Genomic DNA, 20,285 nt, shown 5'->3' with positions numbered 1-20,285 from the left:
TTTACAGTACATAGCAAATATACAGCTGCAGAGAGACTGTACAGGCAAAGAGGGGTAATCACACCATCTCATATAACTAAGTGCAGAATCCTTTTGAAAAAGAAATTATATATATTTTATATCAAGAGACACTGATGCTGTGATTACCTTCTGATCATTGTTTTTACAGGGTTTTTCAAACAAGGAGGTTTTGTTAGAATCCTTTCTCTATGTTTATTGCACCACTGGCACCTTCACATTTGATTATAAAAACTTGTAAATATAGGAATATAAAAAGTATTTCTTAGAGAATGAGGTAGCAAGGTTTCTCGTAGCTTTGCACAATATCTATCCTAGCCTAAAGGCACAATAGATTTATATAAAACCTGAAAATCAAGCAAACAAATGATACATTGGGTGTCTTATGGGTGAGATGAATCTCACTGCCTGTGTCTAAAAGTGTCTGCTCAATTCTGTGAGGCTGCTTTAGTGCTGGTCACCAGCTGCACGCTGAGCTGGCTGTGCAGTGAGGCATCCTTGTGCCCCACACCTGCAACACCTGCATTTCCTTTGGAAGGAACCTTGGGCTCCTGGTATGGACAATCACAGTGCTGGGACAGCGCTGACAACCCCTAGAGCTCCCTGTTTCAAGATGTGGAAGCAGCCAGAGAAATCACTCTATACTTATTTTAGCACAGCCAAATGGATTCTGTTCCTAAACACAAATGCTGTGCATAATGTATATTGCACAAGAACGATTGCAATATCACAATCCTATTGAAATAGATTATCTCTAGTGGAAAAGCAATGAACTAAATTTAGCCTTTTAATACTCTGGTATATAAATCCTAACCAGGGAAAAATGACCTACTGAAAAGGTGATTTTACAGGATGTGTTGTGCCTTCTGTAAATTTTTAGGAACCTTTGAAATTTATTAAATGAATAATTACTTGTGTCTAGAGCAATAGTACACATACAACATATATGTGAAATAGAAACTGTCAGCCTGTAGTTTAGATGGTGGGCTAATTATGCACTGATTCACTAAAAAAACCCACTCCTTTCATGAGCAGAACCAGTCACCATAGGTACAACCCACTGAAAAGAAAAAAGCCTGGACTTCATTCCCTGCCTTCCCAACTCCTCTGGGTCCTTGGGAATGGTTGGGAGGTGGGCGGGGAGGGGTGTTTGTTTGTTTGTTTGCTTGTTTAATTATCAGAGACTAAATTTTTCAATTACACTCTCCAAATTTCTTCTTCCTGAGTACAAACATACTGTGCACACACAAACCTGAACCCAGAATAAGGCCTTTTTAGAAATTTGCCTTCTGATGTTCAAACAGATACTGAAATTTTGACTCTTAACACAAGAAAACACTAAAGGGCATGATTTCAAACATTAGGAACTAGATTCTCACCATTTTCTTTTCATCAATAGCTCCAATTACCTCATTAATATTTTCTTTTCATGCTACAGAGAATATACTTTGGAACATCTGTTTGTTGAGCTGGGTATCACTGAATCACAATTGGCTACTAATAGCTGCAACAAAGAAAATTATGGGAAGATTGTTTCTAAAGCACAAATGTTTGCAGTTGCTGTTTTCCAGCAGCGAATATGCTTTTGGAAAGAAGAAATAAACATTAAGAAGGGAAGCACTGTGGTCTCCCCGCTGTCAGTATCACATATTCCATGAATGGGAGCATCATTTTGTAACTATGTAGCTAAACAACTGCTTAAGTGATCGATAAAGACCATTATCTTAAATCATAGCATGAATTCCCAATATCATACATAAAATCAATAAAACATACAAAGAAAAGGACTGAAATTTTCCACTAAAACATAGCCTGCTGCTTTGGAAAATAATATTTAGTAGGTTGGGTTTTTTTTGTTTTACTAATTATGAGCTCAGTGGCAGTTTATTCTGCAGTAAATCTGCTGGTGTGAGATTAAACCTGTTATTGAACAGAGTTTTGAATCTACTGCAAGGCACTCATCACTGCTGGAGAGTGAACATTGCTGTTATCTCATTTAAAAGTTGGCCAGCAAAGCAGCCCATTTGTTTAAAATGCAATTAAGCTGGTGTCTTGAAGAGAAATTAGCAAGGAGTACTTCATTCTGGAGGCATAAGAGGTCTGTCCATAGACACATTAATCCTGTGATTTGGGACACCTCTACGATTTGGGACTGTGCTCCAAAAGGATGTGCAGTACACACAAGCACAAAAAAAGAAAAGCTGTTCATTTATATGGGTCAGCTCTTTTTCACAAGCTCCAAAGGTCTTCTTCATTAATTCAAGCATCTTGCATGTGCTTGATACATGGAAAAAAAAATATTTTCTATTGCTACCAAATTGAAATCGAGTGTTTAGCAGTTCACAGATCACTAGATTAGATTAAAAAGAAAATATAAGACTATTCTTTAGAAACCTAGAGTAGGATTATTTCAGTTATGGTAAATATCCCAGTGCTACTTGATTTCTAAAATATTGATCAATATTATATGTTAAAAACTAATTGATTATCACAGTTAGCAAAAAGGCTAGAAATAAAAAAAAACACCTCAAAAAAGTTCTGTTTATCTGCAGCTTTTCAGAAAGCAAACTGTGACATACAGACTCAGTATAGTTTTTTGAAATAACAAATATTTTAGAAATCTGCAAAGTGGAATAGTGAAGGACACATTCTGCTCTGGCATTACTTGACCAAAGTCAAATGTCAAGTTCAGTCTGTACAGTAGTCATCAGTGTTACAGCAAGGCAGCTTTTTTCCTACTGATGTGTGTAATGTGAGAGGACAGCCCCACTTTGAACAACAAGAAAACAAAGGCAGGTGCCTTTTCAAATGCTGTGTGTCTAAATGTGCATGCAATTCTTTCATAGAAGCAATAGAGAAGTATCCACCTCTGGGTTCACACTACAGGGCCCATGTCTACATACTTGCATGTTCCCATGAATTTATAGGAAATATATAGTAATCCAGAAAAATGATGAATTAGAAAAAAATTTCTGATGTCATTTTTGTCACCTTGTCACTCATTGTAAAGCAAAAAGCATTTTTGTCCACAGTATCTTCAAAGGTAAGCTAAGTTCTTTTTTTTACTGAAATCATTAGGGCCGTTTCAAATCCAGGACTGTAGCATGAGAGCAGTATTTTTATCACTCTGCTCTTCCCTCAATACAAACAGAGTTTAAAGAGAAGGGGTTCTGTGTGCTGTGAGCTTTGTGGCAGCTCCTTATGTCACTTGCATCCCCTTCAGACAAAAAGGGAACTCTGCTGGCCAGGGTCTGCATTTGTTTTTTGTCCTCTGCATTTCTCCGTAGGGTTAATGAGTGACAAGGACCTGATCATGGCTGAATGTTTATTTTTATATTGCTTTGGTTTCACAACCTCCTATAAAAACTTCACATAATATTTTCAGTAAGTTAAGAGCAGTGGGGTGCTGCTAGCAGAATTCAGTTAACATTTGCTGCTACTGTGGACAGAAATTATTTTTTAAATTGCCAGTTCAAAATAAATTCAGTGATCTATTATTAGTTTCTGATGCCCCTGTGCGATCTGGCTTTGGGAAAAATTGATGAAGAAACAGGATCAGCAGGTTTTTTGATCATTACTATCCATTCCCTCGTGGTCCTAGAGTTTAAGTATGAGCACAGCAACATCTGAAGCCCAGCAGCCCCTTAGAGCATGTGCAAAGTGTCCTGAGCAGGGCTTTTCAAGTGCTGATTGGCAGATACCCAACACCAACAAAGCAGCAGTGTGCTACCAGGGTTTAAGCAATCTTTCCACAAAATCAAATGTCTGAAAGAAATGAATATCAAAACATAGTCTTTAGCTGTCTCATGATTTTGTCTGGCTGCTTCTGAACTCAGTGAGACAGAGGAACAAGCCCTGAGAGAGAAGGAGCACCAACATGCTTGGAAAGGACTCTGCTATACTTCTACTTACTTCTGACCATCATTACAAACTAACTCTGGATGTAAGCTGGCTGAATTTTTAAAACTCCAGATTTTCTTGTTCTTAGAAGAGCTCCTGTTGGGATACTTCAAAGATTTCAAAAGGTAGGAGAGACTGTGGAGAAGGCTATACCCTTTCTGTGCAGCCTCCATGGAAGCCACTCAGCACAAGGCAGATCTGTGGTTTTAAACACTAGACTTGAATTCTACTTACAAGCAAAAATTAGTCTGTAGTGGCAGTGAGAAAAGATGTGGAATCAAAGCCTCGCCTCAGAAAACAACTGTTTTGTCTCTGCCAAGGGCGCTTTCAGCCCCAGCTGCATTTAGTTCAAAGACAAAAGAGTCCACAGCTGGGGCTCAAATCGAAAATGATACTTTCAAATGACACTGGAGGCTCTAGGTCCCCAAGGTTTTTATTCATTTAAATGAATAAATAAACAATAACAAAACAGAAAAGAAAAAATGTTTCATTCTTTCCCTTCTAGTTTTTCCTTGGACGTACTAATTCAACCAGTCTGAAACAGCAAACAAGTTCCAGCAGCATCTATAGAGGCTTGAACCTTCATTAGTTAATCAGATCATTCCCATTTTTATATTCCATAATACAATGCTTTTACTGATTTCTTTAACCTTTCATTTTGGACACAATTAGTGTAATCACACTTCCAGCAATTTGGAGAGGATTTCTTGCTAGCAAACTGCTACATATAGTGATGTGCTTCCTATTTCTGGCTTGATTCTCAAACAGCCAACTGAAATGGGAGTTTGAAGTTAAGTTAATTTCTTTTTAATTATCTTTTCTTTCTTTTTAATTATCCTTTGATCACAGATAAGAGGAACAAATTACAAGAGTTTTTCATTATCCTCAAAAGCTGATGATGTCTGCACGTCTCGTATAACATATTGGTGATGCTTATTGTTTCTGCAAGATGCCTTAACAACATTTTGGAAGGAAAGTATGTATGCTACACTAGTACAAGATAACTTTTAAAAAGCACACAGCTACCAAGATCATGAAGCCAACTATAGCCATGAAATGAGGGATTGATATTTTTTTATTAGATACAAGCCAGAAAAAAAATAATGTCTTCAGCCCTTGATGCCCCATGTAAACAATCTTAATGTGAAAGACAAAGTTAAATATTCCAAAGTTGCTCTAGAGAAAGCAGAAACATTCTTATCTAAATGCCCTCAGCTCCAAGTTTGTAACAGAGTAAGTCGCCACCTCACTAGAATAGCACATCTCTACAGTATTCCTCTAGATTTCATCCAGCCTCTCCAACACGCCAAGCAATTTGGCATCTACTTCTGCCTTCGGGAGACTGTTTCACAATCTAATAGATCTCATTGTCAGGAAATTTTTCTGCACTGCCAAGTCGTTCCCAAGAGTGCCACTTTTATTTAAGGGAGGGGAACTGATTCTGGCAATGGTCTAGTCGCTCCTCCGATATTTTGAGTTAGTGGGTGCAAGTAGCCAAACACCATCTGGTACCCAGCTGGTACAATATATTTAGAGGCACCTAAAATCTTTCCAAACCTCCCTGGCTCATCTTTGCTTTTGGAATCAGCTTCTTAATCATTTTTAATCATTGTATTGTTTTGCTATCTGGAAAATTCCTTTATATGTATACAATTATTGGAAGGAAGAATTTAATTATAGTTCAGAGACTAGTATTATGAACAAAGCAGTGAGGCAGGTTTTTTTTTTTCCCTCCACTTCAGTTTAATTATCTTTAACAAGTTTTAATTGTGTATCTTTTTTCACTTTACAGCATACGAAGTGTCTCATGAGATGAACAAATCTATGAAAGTGGGGCAAGGTTAGTGGTCACATTTGTACATAAACATGAGCAGCAGTAGATCTTTTATGATATTTGCAATAAAAACATGAAAAGGGGATTCTATATGCTCTATTCTAGCATATAAATACTTTTAAGTATTCAGAAAGCATGTTTCAAAGACATGCTTTTGAACATGACTGTAAACAGTAAATTATTTTTGCTATAATTAGACTTAAGAAAAACATAGACAAGTTAGAGTGATATCTTTTAAATGTACAAGGTGGTTAATGACTGACCTATTACAGGTCCAAAGGCAGTCCTTCACAGAGCACAGCCCTTATTTAATATTTTTCTCAAGACTCACTACAGTGAAAAATGTGTTTAGTCTGTGGCACACTCCTGCAAAATATAAACACTATTTATAAAAAACCGTTCTTCATGACCTGATTCCAAATCCCACTAAATTCAAGGGAAGTCTTTGCACCAACAATAGACCCCAATGCATAGCTAAATATTTTACAGTATCATAATAAAAATTGCAGTAGGAGACAGGGTAGAACAGGAATCTGATGCAAATCTTCAGTAAACTCACTGGAGCGATATGTCATGTAAAAATAAATGTGCTCTGTGCATTTGCTATTTAAGTCACTGTGAGTTTTGCCTCAGAATCAGATAAAGGATGTGGGGCATCCTCAGCTGGCTTCACCAACGCAGGCAGACAGGTAAAATTTTTCATCACAAAAATAAATTGTTCCAGAGAATATAGAAATGCCAATATGGTCTCCATCATCTTCAAGATGCAAAATTAATATGCAAAATTAAGATCAGTCACTACTGAGAAAAATGTTTACTTCCCCATATGAAATCATATAACACAAGAAATGGAAAACAAGATCTCATCTTTCGCAGCACACGCATCTTCACAGTAGAAAGTAAGTTCCAATGACTGGGAGAAAAAAATACAATTCTCCACAAAATTGTGTATGTAATGGACATTCAGAGCAAATATTTTCATCCCATCTGTGAAAATAACAATAATTTTAAAAAATCTGATTAAAAGAGAAATAGTAAATTTTTATCACTTTTCAGCACTAAAATCTGAATTCCTTTTTCTGCCCTGGCCAAGTAATAATCCTTAACATGCCAGTTTTCCCTTTGGAAAAACTTCCAATGACCATATCTGTACCTGTACATTGTCTGCTATATTAGAAGAAATCTAAAGGATTTGATAGACTTGTTAGATGCAAACAATACTTCTGAGGGAGTTATGGGAATTATCTACTGATGCTTCTTCAGATATTTTATCTAGAGCAGAAAAGACCTATTCTAAATGACAGTATGTATTGCCCTAGGTGCCTACAGAATCTGCTTTTTTAATGGATTTTTCCTGACCCATTTCTAATAAACACAGAGTAACTGAGGACTTACTTTCTCCTCTTTGTTCATTTTGCAGCCTCAAATCTGTCACTCAATAAAAATGTTTATTGTGTCATTTACTGTGGTCAAAACCAAAAGATAAGGGAGGCCAATATTTGAAATAATATGCAGCCCTTCAATCTATAATGCTTTATTAGACTTTCTATTAAATGTTCCATAGCAAAGAAGTTATTATTTGAAAGCACGAACTTTTGACACATCAAACATTTCAGCCATACCAAATGTCTCAGCCCATCCATCAAATCAATCAATCTAATTAATAAATAAAATTCCTTGTGTCCATTACAAAACTGACAGGAGAAAAAGGATGGGAAAGGAAGCAGCGTTTGGGGACCGGATTTACATATTTCTAACTGATTGTTTTAGCTGGTACCAATAGTTTTGGTTTTGCAAGAATAAAGCCAAATATAAAAATTAAAAATGCCTTGATGCTGCCGTTCTGTTCTGACTGGGAGGAGAACATAAAACAGAACAATATAGCAAATGAACTCCTACAGAAATAAGTTGGGTATTAGTTGAATAAGACATTTTCTGTTTATTCATCACAAAGATTATTTGGGTTTGTAGCAGAAAGGGCTGTTCTACAGAAAGAGGCCATAATGAATATGATTCATCATTTAATGAATGCCTAATCCTTAGCCTTTAATACTCCATACCATCATCTACACATTAGACAGATGTTATTTATAATGCCAAGCAGGGAGACTGAATATCTGCTTACAGGAAAGCAGTTCCTCAAGCCTTTAACGAAGCAGTCAAATGCCATAGCATCATAACTCTCCTGCTTCCTCTTGAGAAAATGCATCTTGAAATCGCTGGCAATATTTAACCTATGGTTCCAGATGACACTTAGGCACAGAAGCTGAACTTTCTGATTGGTACTTACCTCATCTTCAGAAGTGTTTGAGAAGTTAATTCTGGAATTTCCTTTACTATTTAGGTACTAATTATGGATATATTAAATAACTAATTTCACTGCCCAACATCTTCTTGTCAGTAATGAAGAAAGGGGTATTGCATTCATCTGGAGAACTTAGTGCCATCAAAAATAAGCTATAAGTCAGGGGATTGCTCCAAGTTCAGTTGCTTACTTTTAGAGAGCCCAGCAGGGACACTACACATTTACATCTCAAACTTTTTTCAGTATTTTCTTATCTCTGGTTTTCTCCTTCATTGTCTGTGCATGAGATTTAGCATGAATAACAACAGAAAGATGTTAACTCAAGTTTCCATTTTGTCAGCATTGTGGCAGAAGCCACTTAAAAGAGTAGAGAGATTTGAGTCTGGCAATCAGCACCATCTGCATTGATCCACAGGAAAGGCTGCATGCTCAGCATGGCTGGTACTAACAGCTGAAGTCCACTTCTATGTGTGAATCTCGTGGAATTCTAGGAACACTGGTAATTTCATATTTGCAATTTATACTTCATGTAGCAATTTACTCTAGTATGAAACTTACACTAAAGATACCTGACAGATAGACATTACTCATCCTTGCTTAATCAGGAAGACCCATACATTCAATAAATATTCTGAACAAGGATGTTTTCCAAAGCAACCAACACAATTTTGCTTTAGTCTGAAACAGATATATATTGAAAACCTATGTGTATGTATTGTGTGTGAAAACCAACGGACTTATCAAATTCTCAAATATAAAGCTCTTGGAATATACACACAGTAATAATGACAAAACAGTAATAGTCTTACGCTTGTTTTCATGCATAACACCTACTAATAACAGTGTATGTTAGAATCTAACATAAACCAGATGCATAAACTTTGGAAACAATGTACATCACCTGAAATTCTGTCTATACTTGGAAATTAGGAGCTACTCTACATTAGCTGTTTTTATTGATCCAGTAGATTCTAAGTCAGGTGATGTGGAGAATTTTCCATTCACATTCACAATCTCTGAATCCATAAAAATGGATTCAGGCTGTACTCATTTCATATTCAGCATCTAACTGATGAGTTTCTATTCGATTATTCTTTTGTTCTAGTAAATAATTGTACTCTATTTTTTCTTAGAATTCATGCAGGAAGTTTTGAGTCCACAAAAATCATTTAAGCATTGCAACCCTAAAAATTGTTGGTAACTTGACAACTAATTATAAATACAGACCAAGAACCCAGAAAATATCAGAGACAATCTAGAAAGAGTGTTACAAACTCCACAATCACACTGAAGTAAGAGGACAGAAAATATGCATAAGTGAGAATGGTTCTTCTTAAAGAATTAAATCATTAACTCCAGATCATCAAGCAATGACAACTCACCATTTGCAGCAGTAAATGAGTGGCGTATAGGTTGCAGCAAGTTTCCTCTCACAAATAAGGAGAAGGGAAGGGAACAAAGGAACAAAAGAAAAGAAACAAAACAACCATGTTCAACAACTCTTTTTGTACTTTGAAACACAATGTTTCAAACAATTGCTGGGAGATCTGGAATAAAATGCCTTTCATGCCACACTTGAAGGAAGTGCTTGAATTCAGGGCTGCAGCTTCCCAATGAGCTGAACATCTCAATACTGAGGGCTTCCAGGTAAGTTGTTGCTAATAAAAGTCCTTGTACAGCCGGGACAAAGCAGGGTCCTGGAGTCCTGCATGTCACAGATGAAGTGACTATAGCTTGCAAGGGATACAGGAGAGGAAGGAAGACAGAAAGCCAATCCTCTGGGAATTTTGTGTTCTACAAGCTTTAAGTTAATCAAGCCCAGAGGCAGAACAAGCAAAGGAATGCATCCTCTCTCAACAGCACCTGGGAGCAAGGGAAAAGCCAGCTGGCACCCTCAGGACACGGGGAGTTACGGACACCAGCAAAACAAGCTCCACATTTAGCTGCAGCTTTAGGCTGGAAGTGGCAATGACACAACCAATTTAAGCAAAGCTGAGATGTGTGAATATTTTTTTAATTTAACTCCTAAAAAAAAAAAAAAAAAGAGTAGTGATATTTTTTTCCATGAAGTGGTTGGGGTTTTTTTGTCATGGTTTGTGTGTCAGGTGTCTGTGTCCAGCTGTGCACAGCTGGGTTCAGGAGCGTGGTGAGGAGAGGCTGGTCCCACACTGCAGCACAGGGCTGAGACAGAACCTCCGGAGAAATGTGTTTGAGAAAGGGCAAAACACTGCACAGAGGGCAAGGGACAGGTGTGACAAAGCCCTGCGAGCTCCCAGAGAGGACAGGGAGGGATGGAGCCCTAGGCATGGACTACCCTGCAGCCCATGTGGTGGGGCAGGTTTTCCTCTGCAGCCCTGGTGACACCAGCAGGATCCATGAGCTTTTCCACCTTATTTTGTCTCCATGCTGTTGAGAAGAGGAAGTGAGGGTGGCTGGCTGGGTGTCTAGCAGCCAGTCTTGATCAACTCACCACAGTTTGTAAGGAAGATGTGATTTTTTGCTGCATCTCTCCAGGGGATTATCGGCATTGGTTATGACTCTAATATTTTCTATAGCTATTTAATCACATAAAAGAAAAAATTCTCACTGCCAGTGGTATTATTCATCTCTGTATCCAGACTACAACCTTTAACTTTACTCTTTCAAACTATCCACTGTCACCCTGAAAAGCAAACCTTCTGAGAAGGTTTTCATAATTTTCTGCTACTTTCCCATAGAGGTTCTATAAACATAACGTGGTTATACATTCCTTATGGTAGTGTCCCTTGATGGACATTTTGCATGACAAGTGTGATTGGGAAGGTGGTAACTTAATTATCCAATCCCTGGTTATTGCAGGCAATCTATAAATACTGAAGTCAGGAAAAATAGATGAAGTTTTTTCTATCCTATCACCACACGTGTACATGTGAGTAATTTTGTGTCCTTTAACCACAATCCACTTCTCTATATGTATTTTTGTCATTGCATAATATTTCTAAGATTACTATAGCATTCTTTAATGATACTGGCAAGTTTCTATCTCAGTGGCAGGTTGCAGTCCTTTTTTTTTTTTTTTTTTTTCCCCTTTTAATACAAAATCTAATTAAAATGGCAGTATTCCAGTGGCTTCTCTATGAGGAAAAGAAAAATTACATCTGTACAGGATAAAGATCATTGGGGTTTGGACTTTTGATAAGTCTTCTCATTTTTTTTTCTAGATATGTAATGAAAAATATTCTGTTGCACTTGCCCAACCTAGAGTTATGGGTTTTAATTCTAGATGCACTGTTCTTCACAAGAGGCCTGAGATCACTTTTATTAAGAGTGAATCTTGTCTTCAAGAGAACATAAGAAGAGAATTTTCCACTACGCATTGGTAGCATTTAGCATCAAGGTATATTCAGAAGATAAATACCAGAAACATTTACATTTAAGCTAATTCAGCTTTCTTCTCATGGAATTTTTAAGGAATTATGAATAATGCAAAAAAGAAAAAAACAAAACTACTATCATGCTTTGTTATGTAGTTGACTGACAAATATTTCACATTTCAGCATTTACCTCTGATTCAAAAGTGCTAAGGGTGAGCAAAGCCTATTTCAGGTTCAAGAAAGCATGGTTTCCAGAAACCTCTGATCTCCCTCAGACAGTCCATGTACACTGCACTGTTTATCTCAATTCTCTACTTTTATATTCCTTTAGCTTTGTATAGTGTTTATGTTTTAGGATCTCACAAAGATTTATTTAATTGTACATCAGAAAAAAAGAAATGATTTTTGGTAGAAAAATGAGAATAAAGAGTTACTGCAGGAAAATCCTAGTTGACAATACCTCATTGTAGGAGCTTTTACTCAAAAGGCAGGATCAGAACTTGTTTCTCTCCAGGTTACAACTTTCATCTATCACCAAACACAAAATTACCAGTTAGCCAAATTTGAAAATGGTACTAAAGACAATGCTGGGAAAAGAGCCTTTCTACACTGCATGCAATGGTGCCCTGACCAAGATGAATGCCAAACTAATGTGCAACCAATATCCATTTATTTAGCAGAGATGTATTTATTTTCTTTTGACTGAAGTATCCTATTTGGAAGCTGTCCCATAAGAATGAGAAACTTGCAATCCTTTCTTTCAATTGTTGAAAGCTGAGCTAATAATCTTAATTTATCAATATAGTAAAATAGCTTACCTGATACTTAAAGTTCCCTGATGGCTTTTAATAATTTAGCCTATTTTAATTAAGAAGCAGCTGATGCTTTGAACATTTCAGGTCAAGTTAGTTTCCTGGAAGTGGGTTAAATACTGAACAGTAGTAATGGGAAGTACAAATGACAAATGTCAGTAAATCCTCAGCTTTAGCACCAACAAGACACAACCAACCACCTACAAAATGTGACATGATGGAAAAAGTTTTAATGATTCTAGATAACAGTGGGCCTGCCTCCAAAGTGAGGGAAATTAGGCAGAGGACAGAGACCCATAAACACATAAGAAAGAGAAATGTCTTACTGAAATCAGTGGCAAACCTCCTGGGATTAGCTAAACCAATCTTCTACTTAGCAAACAGAGGAAGTAGAAAAAGTTAAATTAAAAAATTTCATCAGGATAGGAGAACCTGACCAGAGATAGATTTTCTCTTGTGTCTTTGTTATGCACTATTTTAGCACCAAATTATTGCAGAAATAAGAACATCAAGAAGTCAGCAAAATTTATGCAAGTGATTACTTTTTTTTTTTTTCTGTGAATGTGAAAAAAAGTTTCACAATTTCAAGGCAGAATTTGTCATTTCAGGAAAATGCAGGTTACTATTTGGATTAAAGCATTATTATTTCACAGCGTAGTTTCACTCCTTCTTTCCCAGCTGTCAATAGAGAACTGAACATCTTATTGATTCATTCTGCATGTATCCATTCATTTAATATTCTTTTGCTCCAACTTTTAATCAGCAGCAGGAAAGTCTCGTCTCTCCCTAGCAAACAAGGCAACATTTTCATCTTCAAAACCCCAGAGAACTTAAATAAGTTTTTTATAAAATTGAAAAATAGAGAGAAATTCTCTCTGGACTGATTCTTTCTCCTGTTTTTGCACCTGCATTATCCTCCTGGATTATCCTGCTGTCAGCTGCTTCTGCACAGAAAACACTCATATATGCACACCATTGACTGAAGTCTTTTGCATTTTCAAGCAATGCTCACCCACTTCACAGGTGATGCTGCACCAGCAGCAGTATTTATTACAGATATAAAAAAAAAAATTCATTATTTAGGCTTCTGCAACAAGGGCACCCTGTATACTGTGGCAAAAGCGATGTAGGATAGGAAAAAAAAAAAAAAGCTGACTAGTGTAGAGGGAGCAGTGACAAAGGTTGCTACCATTGTTTGCAGAGAAATCTGCAGCTAAATGAATGATGCCAGTGCTCTGAGGCCTCTTGTGGCACCACATTCCTTTTAACATGAGCAAGGAATCACTGGCATCTGTAAACTCTGTTTACCTGGTCAAACTGATGGAATATTTCATCAGTTAGAATTGTTGAGGATTACAGTGAAACTGTCCCTTTAACATGCACTTGAAAGTCTATTTCAGAACACAGAAAAGAGTTTTCTGTAAATAGTGTATTATTTGAAAATAACGAGAAGACAGCCTGTGTTTGCAGAGGTCAAAGATATTAGTGAAATATCTAAAATTTTCACAAAAACACTAGATGTTGCAGCAAGAAGAAAGTGTAGAAAAAGGAATAAGATGCTGAAAAAAGAGTCCTGTGGGGCACAAATAGAAGATCTGACATTTTCTGACAGTTTAGATAAATCCATTGTAATGAGAAAAGAAAGATTCTGTATGAAATCAAATCTGTTTGCAATACTTATCCTTGGATGTTCTGAAAAACCATTTCACATCTCAGAGATGACATCCTTTTCTTTAGGGCCTAATCCAAAAACCATTTAAGTTAGTGGGCTGAAAAAGACTCAGCTCAACTGGGAGTGATAGGATCTGCCATAAGATTTGTTTCACATCTTTACAGCTTCAAAAGCATCACAGACATATCTCCAGGAAGTGAAGAGGGAGGAGGCACACATCCAACTGCCCCCAAATCTTTGTTTAGATTTTCCACTGTTTGAAATATTTCCTTTTTTTTGGTTTTTTGTTTTTTTTTACAGTGGTAAAATTAACCATCCCATCACAGGACTCCATGAAAAAGGAAGAACACATATTGTTTTTGCAATGTGCAGTCTGCATTCTCATAGTTACATTATAATTATTTTTAAGTTAATTAAAATGTTTGATCTAAAATGTAAATGTAAATAAAATAGAAGATACAATAGAAACACATATCAACATGTCACATTAAAGGGTTTACTTGAAAACAAATAGACAGGAGAAGAAGGAATTGTGATGCATATGGAAAAAGATTAAAAAAATAAAACTAAAAAGTAAAATACTCAAGCCAAGACTCCTACACAAACAAATACACTGTGGTGTAAGAGAATGTGAAGTTCTACATTTAGAGTTTTCTAAACCGTTTTATTTGCATATTTAAACAATGAGGAAGCAGGAAGCTTCTTCCACAGAACAGTCTGGATGGCAGTTTGTTCCACTGAGAGGTAGAAAGAAGTAAGGATATAAATATTGCCACAGTGACAGTTTTACACATAATTCTGTTACCAGATTGAAGTCCAACAAATCAGAGCTGCATTTGTGAAAGAACTTATAAAAAGATCCCTGGAAGATTAACCAGGAATTCAGATACTATTAGTAGCAAATGTAGGAAGATAAATTGTTCCTGGTTTTGAGACTTAAATTTAAGTAAAATTCAAAAAAAACCTCTCCCTAACTCACTGTCAAAACACAGTGCTGAAGCTGGTGCTGATTAAAGCAAGGAATCCCGTGCCAAAGCAGTATGTCAGATGTCCCAAATCTTAAGATAACAGAAACTTGAAAAAACCCTCCCAGGGAACTGCTGTAGGAAATAGGCTGGAGGACAGCCAAAATGACCAACAAATCTTTACTACCACTGATCCAAGGAAGGAAGGAAAAGAAAGATAAAGAAGAATAAACAGTGTTCTCCCTTCCTTCTCTGGCTTGAATGGGCAGCAGCATCCACAATGCTGCAATCACCACATCTTTCCTCCTCCCACCCTGTTACTGCACCCTGTGTGTGCCCCAGTGACCTCCACAGACAATAACAAACTCCTCATTTCCTTCAGCTGAGTGGAAATCAGGCCCCAGGGAAAAAACTGAACAAACCTCATCCCCTATACCTTACTGATGAGGCTTGTCTTTGTTCACTTCAAATAAAGCAAGTTCTTCAGAACACTTGCTTTTAAACAGCTGATGGCATGGGAGAGGAACACATGGTGTGGATTGGGGTTTTTTACATAACCCTGTAATCCGTGATTAGGTTTTAAAATTATTTATACTCTCCATAAGGAGAGGAGTTGCACGAGCACAACTTTCTTTTGAGATAACTACTGTAGCAAGCAAGCTTGCCTACTACATTGTATGATACCTCAGTGATTAAAGCTCTTTCTCAGTGAATTGGAAATCCAGGTTCAATTTTTTCTTCTGCTTTAGCATATTCAGGATCGCTCCTTCTATTTCTAAAGTGACATGCATTATGCCATAGGCTGCTAGATGACAAGGCATCAGAAACATCTTTTGATAAAGCTGCATCATTGTACTGGGAGAAAATATTGAAATTATTTGGGTTGTAGGTAATGAATAGAAAGAGGAAGATTTTAAATTCAAAGAGTTTAAGACAAGTGGTTATATTCAAGGGATGAATGAGAATTCTAATTTCCAGTCATTTTATTTAGGACTACTTGTTTATTTGATTCAACAACCACTGAGATAATAAAAGAAAATTTAGAGAGATACCTGTCTTATTTTGTACTATTTTTAGCGTATTTGTTTTCTACCTTTACTAAGTCGCTTGCCAGTTTTCTAGCATCTGTGGTATTCAACTTTTGTTGTAATGGTTCTGAAGTGAAGCATTAGATGATAAAAAAAGGGCAGAATGCTTAATATCTAAGACTACTTGAGCAAAGTATTTTGTTGATAGGCAGTGAAGATACTCATTCAAGCAATAAAAACTTCAAAAATCTGCTTTCATTCCTATCTTTACCTCTGCACTCAGTGAAATTTATATACCTTATTGGAAATAAAGACGCATATTCAATTTCCCTTTCTGTTTTCTCTGCCTCTAGTATAAATTATGACTAGTATAAGCTAGCAAAATTAAATTTGCTCAATACTAGTTTGAGGGCAGAATCCATGTTTTGGAACGTTCCTTACATACCTCTCTCTATTATTTGCCTGGCTGACAGAATTCCTCTAGGAAACTCTTTAAGGCAATACCAATGTAAGACACTTCAACTTTTTTCTTACTTCCTTACTCTATGTTTGAATACAAGCTTGGGTTTTTTGTCTTGAACTGTTTAACATTTCATATGCATTCATTGTTCTATACACATATGAATGTTTCTTAATAACTAATAGTTTTAAACTAGCTAAAATGCCCAAACATACACAGTTTACTCATGAAAATTTGATGTCATTTTTTTCACGTTTCCTGCAATCTGTACATATTTCATCTAATTATATTTGGAAGTACATCTGCTTGGACACCTGCAGAATTACTGTAAGCTGTCATTTTCATTCTTGAAACATTATTTAAATTTTAAATTTGGCATCTGTCAAAAACAAACAAAAAATATTATTGAAAATTATAATACAGCAGCTAAAATTTGCCAAATTTTACTGAATCACACAGAATGACAGACAATGCTTTCAAACTGGATCTTTATGTCAGCCCTCTGGCGCACAAGAAAAATCACCGTGAAGTGATATATTTCTAGATATATTTATTCAAGATATATTTTATTCTGATTAAGTTCCTACAAAACTGATTGGATGAGACAACTTGAAAGCACAGAAAATATGTTTATTCCCCACAAAGTAGTGTCAAAAACTTTCACATTGGTCCCAATGATATGAGTCTCAGTAACAGGCCCTGTTTGACAGACTAGGACACAGAAAGCTGTCAGCCTAAGAGTAGTCTGAAGATTATTGTTAAGGGGATTTGGTATTTCGTGTATTTTGCCTAATAGGGGAGCCTGTGCTCAGCATTTCCTGAAGCAAAAGAAGACAGATGAAATCTCTGGGCACTTCATTGCTGCTGTCTCTCAAAGATTTCCTGTCAAAATGGGCCTATAAGGGAAGAAAGGTTTTCAATAACACTTTCTTTATTTACCTGGCAGGATTTCCAGTCTTGCTATGAAAGAGTTTGAAGGCGCTGTCTTTGTAGAAACACTGCTGCCAAACTACCATATCTAGTTGTGTTTAAAAATAAAAAAGCAATATGACTCACATTACCATAGTGTATACTACAAACCCGGGTTTGATTGACATTCTATCCATATTTTATACACTGCTTTTTCTCTTCCGTCAAATGGAGCAAGTGACCTTGATGTTACTGTGCTTTGCAACTTAAACAGGGAAAGCATATTTGTTGTCAACTTCTTTAGGGATACAGTTTTCAACAGAGTACATAGGGAAAAGGAACACAACTCCTATTATTAATAATAGGATTTATTCATGTAACTTCTTGTTCATCTCATAGAGACTTCACCCTTTTATATCAGCCTTCTCAGAAGGTTGCCATGTAAATTGTAGCTGCCCAGAATTAAAAGGAACAGTGAAGATGATCATCCTTTTTGGCATCAATTCTAAATAACAGATGTTGTACATGTCTGAAAACTCTAGAACTCCCCAAGGAATTTAATCTTGGGCATCACAGTGCCACACCCAAGTGAATCAGCTGCATTAAAAACAGCCACACATACATAGCCACTGCGACCATAAAAACTAAGTGCTTTTCCTGTACCTCATCATTAAAAATGAGTAAACAAAAATCTCATTTCAAAAATACCTGAGATTCTGGAGATTGTTTTGAGAAGAAGAAGGTGATTATCAAAATTATCAAATCATACAAAACCTGCAGCCTAAATATAACAAATACTGCTGTCTGTTTAAGGTAAGTCATGTAGCAGGATTGAGATGGGGAATCTGGCTGTTCCTGTGTCGAACAGCCTCAGCTCTTTTGGGTTTCTGTGGTGCTTTTCTTGCAAGGAGGAGGCTACTTAACCTGCTCTCATGTGAGCTTTCCTCCTAGAAGTGGAGCAGGAAATTCGAGCTTTGTAGGTCTGAGGTGTTAAATTAACTTGATTTATTACAGACTCAATGGAGGATTTTACTTTGTGGCCTGAGAACCCCCTGCTGTCTGAGAAAACTCAAGTGATGCACATTAACTCTGTCTAAACAGACTGTGGAGGATAATTTAATTTGCTGCAGAAAGATTTGCTCCAACAGGGGTCTTGAACAAGGAAAAGGGGATGTGAAGCTTGCTGTCTGTTATTGGTAAAGACAACTTATCTGATTGGAAAATGGGTAAAAATTACCATATTTTTTTAAAAAAGAGGAAGCATTTGTCAAATGGGAATGATGGATATTTTTTCCAGGAAATGGGATCAGCAGAGGGTACAGAAAAAAAAGGATGGAGGGGAGAGGATGCAGCACTAAGAGCAAGAACTGAAACAAAGAAAATGTAGTGAACCTGGGGAAAACAATCTTTACAAGTAGGTGGCTCTCAGAAGGCTATGGAAGACTCTCAGGGTCAGATGGGTATATTTGCATGGTCAGACAGCAAGAGTTAGAGAGAAATAACTTTGAAAGAAGAGGGAAAACTCAAGATCTGCAGTGACAAATGCATGAACAAATTGAGCAGCAAGATGAGCACGAAGCCTCAGCAGAGGTAGGTGCACTTTACTGAGCACAGGCCTGGTGGACATGGGTCCTGCAAAGTATATATCATGCTACACACGAATGGCTGTGAAAAACAGAGCTGAGAAGAGCTGCACAACTCTGAATCCAAAAAGGAAATCAACATGCCATCACTGCATGAGGAGATGGTGTGTTAGATGGTCGGAGGTACAGCTGAAGGTATTTATCTCTCCATGACACAGCAAAGAAAGCAGACGCTTTTCTGCAGTCCCAGTCAAACACCTAGTACTCATGATCTCTTAACACTGTTTATCCATAGCTCAGTGGACCTCTTAATGTTCTGACTTGGTAGGATATCTAAGATTCATTTTTCTCAAAGACTGTTTTAGAGGACACTGCATGAAGTATATTTCAATACACTCTCCAACCATATATGTGAGAATATAATCTTTTTATCTAAGAAACTATTGTGTAATATTCCAATAGCCCATTAAAATTTGGTTGACAGTGGGGCCAGATCTGAGCTGGATACCCATGCAAGAAGCCATTGAGCCATACAGGGCATGCAGGAGTGCAGTAGGAGCTGTTACTTCTCTTCTTGATTTCCCCCACAAACCCATGTTCTAACAGGTATCTGTACTTCTGGGGCAAAGAACTTACAAGGTCTTTTCCTGCAGTAATTTTTCATCAACTGAACCTCCTGCAATTCACGATCCCAGTCTCATGAAAAAAAAAAAAAATTAAAAAAAATGGTAGCTCACCAGACTGGAAAACAAGAGGAAAGAAAAATGTCTCTGGCAGTACGGTTCAGTCTTTAGTAGTCCTTTGGCTTTGAAACTTCAGATAAAGGCACAAAATCAGGCTTTTCCTTAACAGACTGCCAGAATTCCACATACTGATACTCTTGAAAGTAAAGAATTGATTTCCTGTGCCTAGACAGGCTTCTCTCACTGTGTTTTGGCATAGGCATGAAGTTAAAACTCATTTAGGCCAGAAGACATTAATTTCACTTATGATGACTTTGTCCAGATCCGAGTGGTGAGAAGCTGAACGGTGGTTGATAAGCTACAGAAGTAGCTGCGAGACCTGATCACAAGGCAGGTTTTGTTTGATTAGGTTCTTCCCCTTCATAGCATGATTCAAAGTAAGGTAGAATATTCAAGGAGAGAAAAAAATAAAGGTCATTTCCCCATCCCTCTTCTCCCCAGTTTAACTTAGGACTTATAAAAATTAGAGGAGAAATAATGTCCTTAAAGCCACAGTTAAGGTTTTGATACGTGAACTCTCTACTACATGTCCTACAAGAAGGTTTGGATTAATAAATAAAACCAAACTCAATGTTACTTGAACTTTATGCCTTAGTTTAAAAAAAACAACCAAACAAACAAACAAAGCTAAATTTAAAAATAATTGCACCTCTTATAATTTTTTATACACAATTTTGCATGGAAGCACAGGGCATACTGTGAT

This window comes from Poecile atricapillus, chromosome 7 (assembly GCF_030490865.1).
Source record: "Poecile atricapillus isolate bPoeAtr1 chromosome 7, bPoeAtr1.hap1, whole genome shotgun sequence".
Classification (NCBI taxonomy): Eukaryota; Metazoa; Chordata; class Aves; order Passeriformes; family Paridae; genus Poecile; species Poecile atricapillus.
This window is presented reverse-complemented; position numbering follows the sequence as displayed.